This window comes from Opisthocomus hoazin, unplaced genomic scaffold, assembly GCF_030867145.1.
Source record: "Opisthocomus hoazin isolate bOpiHoa1 unplaced genomic scaffold, bOpiHoa1.hap1 HAP1_SCAFFOLD_231, whole genome shotgun sequence".
NCBI classification, from domain to species: domain Eukaryota; kingdom Metazoa; phylum Chordata; class Aves; order Opisthocomiformes; family Opisthocomidae; genus Opisthocomus; species Opisthocomus hoazin.
The window spans coordinates 37501-41781 of NW_027448838.1; positions in this window are offsets into that span (position 1 = coordinate 37501).

Consider the following 4281-nt stretch of genomic DNA (forward strand, 5'->3'; position numbering starts at 1 on the left):
GTCTTTCGCTTTTTGCCTGGCCCCGATCGTCTCGGTTCGTCCGCCCCACCGCCCGGCGCTGCTTGCGGCCGGCACCCACGGGTAACCCGGCCCGAGGCCCGCACCGGCGCCTGGCGTGCTTTAGGACACCTGAGGGCTCGCGGGGCCGCGCGGCCGTCACACAGCCCGGTTCGGTAAAGAAGCCCGAGGAACCCCAACCGAGCAGGTAGCGGGATGGGGGGGGTGCGGGGTGACACGGGGAGGCACGCGCCCCGCCGCTTCCACCACCGCCGTCTCTTTGCTCGTCACGGTCCGCGCCGCTCGGAGGGAAGGGGACAACACCTCGCACGAGACGGGAAGCGACATTGGAAAGGAGACCGCCCGGCCCGAACACCGGAGCCCCGCCGTGGCTCCCTATGACGGGGAGTACGGAAGACCCGGCCCGCCGGGGGCCCTCTCCGACGCCCCCCGAAAAGCCTCATCGATCAGGAAAGGGAAGGGGAACGGAGGAGAAGCGGAGGCCCCACGGCCACGGTTCCTGGGACAGCGACGGCCGCACGCGCCGGCCCCCGAACCCCGAACCTAGGGCAGGGCTGGGCAGCACAGGCGCGGGGCCCTGCGTGCGAGCGAGCGAGCGGGCAGCGTCGACAGCAGAAGCCCAACGCGGCTTGGCCACCGGCAGAGCCGGACTGCCGTAGAGGCTTCTCTGCAACGTGCCCGCGGATGGCTGCTGTTAACGGGCGTGGGGAGGGGGGGGGAGCCACGGCAGGCTCCACTCCCAAACCCCGGCCCTACAAGCGTTCGAGTGCCGGAGACCGCCGCCCGTCTCGGCCCGGCCCTGGAGAAACCCCTCTTGGAGCCCTCGCTCCAGTCGGCAACGGCCACCGGAGCCTGCGGGCAAGCAGCGGCTTCGCGCGGCTTCTGGCAGTCGGAAGCGCCGTGCGCGATAGGTAGGAGGCAGAACGGCCACGGCCAGGGCCGCCGGGCAACGCCCGAGTCTGCCGGCTGAGCCGCGGCTGACAAGCGTTCGAGTGCCGGCGACCGCCGCCGGTCTCGGCCCGGCCCTGGAGAAACCCCTCTTGGAGCCCTCGCTCCAGTCGGCAACGGCCACCGGAGCCTGCGGGCAAGCAGCGGCTTCGCGCGGCTTCTGGCAGTCGGAAGCGCCGTGCGCGATAGGTAGGAGGCAGAACGGCCACGGCCAGGGCCGCCGGGCAACGCCCGAGTCTGCCGGCTGAGCCGCGGCTGACAAGCGTTCGAGTGCCGGCGACCGCCGCCGGTCTCGGCCCGGCCCTGGAGAAACCCCTCTTGGAGCCCTCGCTCCAGTCGGCAACGGCCACCGGAGCCTGTGGGCAAGCAGCGGCTTCGCGCGGCTTCTGGCAGTCGGAAGCGCCGTGCGCGATAGGTAGGAGGCAGAACGGCCACGGCCAGGGCCGCCGGGCAACGCCCGAGTCTGCCGGCTGAGCCGCGGCTGACAAGCGTTCGAGTGCCGGCGACCGCCGCCGGTCTCGGCCCGGCCCTGGAGAAACCCCTCTTGGAGCCCTCGCTCCAGTCGGCAACGGCCACCGGAGCCTGCGGGCAAGCAGCGGCTTCGCGCGGCTTCTGGCAGTCGGAAGCGCCGTGCGCGATAGGTAGGAGGCAGAACGGCCACGGCCAGGGCCGCCGGGCAACGCCCGAGTCTGCCGGCTGAGCCGCGGCTGACAAGCGTTCGAGTGCCGGCGACCGCCGCCCGTCTCGGCCCGGCCCTGGAGAAACCCCTCTTGGAGCCCTCGCTCCAGTCGGCAACGGCCACCGGAGCCTGCGGGCAAGCAGCGGCTTCGCGCGGCTTCTGGCAGTCGGAAGCGCCGTGCGCGATAGGTAGGAGGCAGAACGGCCACGGCCACAGCCGCCGTGCAACGCCCGAGTCTGCCGGCTGAACCGCGAGTAGCTGCAGCGGTTCGATGGCGCTGGTCCGCGAGCGCCAGCCCTCTGCCCTAGTATACGGACAGCGAGGTCCCCGGCCCCGGCGGGCTCGAAGAGAACCGTCTTCCCCCAGCGGGGAGGCGCGCGAGCGCCGCCGACTCTTACCATGACGTAACTGGAGGCAGCGCAAAGCAGCGACCCCTTCGGCAGCTCCGAAGAAGAACCGGGCAAGACGTCTACCTGCCAGAACCGCGGTGGAGCCAAAGTCCCGCCGGAGCGAGGTAGACGAGGCATCCCTTTCCGCCGGCAGCTCCGGCGGCCACATCGGGCACAACGGACCCGGCGGACGGTAAAACGGGTAGACCTGGCCTCCCTGCCGGCAGAACGGGTAGACGAGGCCTCCCTGCCTGGAACCGGGTAGACCTGGCATCCCTGCCGGAAGCGGGTAGACCTGGCATCCCTGCCGGTAAAACGGGTAGACCTGGCCTCCCTGCCGGCAGAACGGGTAGACGAGGCCTCCCTGCCTGGAACCGGGTAGACCTGGCATCCCTGCCGGAAGCGGGTAGACCTGGCATCCCTGCCGGCAAAACGGGTAGACCTGGTCTCCCTGCCGCCAAAACGGGTAGACCTGGCCTCCCTGCAGGTAAAACGGGTAGACCTGGCCTCCCTGCCGGCAGAACGGGTAGACCTGGCCTCCCTGCCGCCAGAACGGGTAGACCTGGCATCCCTGCCGGCAAAACGGGTAGACCTGGTCTCCCTGCCGGTAAAACGGGTAGACCTGGTCTCCCTGCAGGTAAAACGGGTAGACCTGTTATCCCTGCCGGCAAAACGGGTAGACCTGGTCTCCCTGCAGCCAGAACGGGTAGACCTGGCATCCCTGCCGGTAAAACGGGTAGACCTGGTCTCCCTGCCGGCAAAAAGGGTAGACCTGTTCTCCCTGCCGCCAGAACGGGTAGACCTGGCCTCCCTGCCGGTAAAACGGGTAGACCTGGTCTCCGTGCAGGTAAAACGGGTAGACCTGGCATCCCTGCCGGCAGAACGGGTAGACATGGTCTCCCTGCCGCCAGAACGGGTAGACCTGGCATCCCTGCCGGCAAAACGGGTAGACCTGGTCTCCCTGCCGGTAAAACGGGTAGACCTGGCCTCCCTGCAGGTAAAACGGGTAGACCTGTTATCCCTGCCGGCAAAACGGGTAGACCTGGCATCCCTGCCGGCAAAACGGGTAGACCTGGTCTCCCTGCAGCCAGAACGGGTAGACCTGGTCTCCCTGCCGCTAGAACGGGTAGACCTGGCCTCCCTGCCGGCAATATGGGTAGACCTGGCCTCCCTGCCGGTAAAACGGGTAGACCTGGCATCCCTGCAGGTAAAACGGGTAGACCTGGCATCCCTGCCGGCAAAACGGGTAGACCTGGTCTCCCTGCCGGTAAAACGGGTAGACCTGTTCTCCCTGCAGGTAAAACGGGTAGACCTGTTCTCCCTGCAGGTAAAACGGGAAGACCTGGTCTCCCTGCAGCCAGAACGGGTAGACCTGGCATCCCTGCCGGTAAAACGGGTAGACCTGGTCTCCCTGCCGGCAAAAAGGGTAGACCTGTTCTCCCTGCCGCCAGAACGGGTAGACCTGGTCTCCCTGCCGGTAAATGGGTAGACCTGGTCTCCCTGCCGGCAATATGGGTAGACCTGGCCTCCCTGCAGCCAGAACGGGTAGACCTGGTCTCCCTGCCGGTAAATGGGTAGACCTGGTCTCCCTGCCGCTAGAACGGGTAGACCTGGCCTCCCTGCCGGCAATATGGGTAGACCTGGCCTCCCTGCCGGTAAAACGGGTAGACCTGGCATCCCTGCAGGTAAAACGGGTAGACCTGGCATCCCTGCCGGCAAAACGGGTAGACCTGGTCTCCCTGCCGGTAAAACGGGTAGACCTGTTCTCCCTGCAGGTAAAACGGGTAGACCTGGTCTCCCTGCAGCCAGAACGGGTAGACCTGGCATCCCTGCCGGTAAAACGGGTAGACCTGGTCTCCCTGCCGGCAAAAAGGGTAGACCTGTTCTCCCTGCCGCCAGAACGGGTAGACCTGGTCTCCCTGCCGGTAAATGGGTAGACCTGGTCTCCCTGCCGGCAATATGGGTAGACCTGGCCTCCCTGCAGCCAGAACGGGTAGACCTGGCATCCCTGCCGGTAAATGGGTAGACCTGGCATCCCTGCCGGTAAAACGGGTAGACCTGGCATCCCTGCCGGCAATACGGGTAGACCTGGTCTCCCTGCCGCTAGAACGGGTAGACCTGGCATCCCTGCCGGTAAAACGGGTAGACCTGGCCTCCCTGCCGGCAATACGGGTAGACCTGGCCTCCCTGCCGGTAAAACGGGTAGACCTGGCCTCCCTGCCGGCAGAACGGGTAGACCTGGTCTCC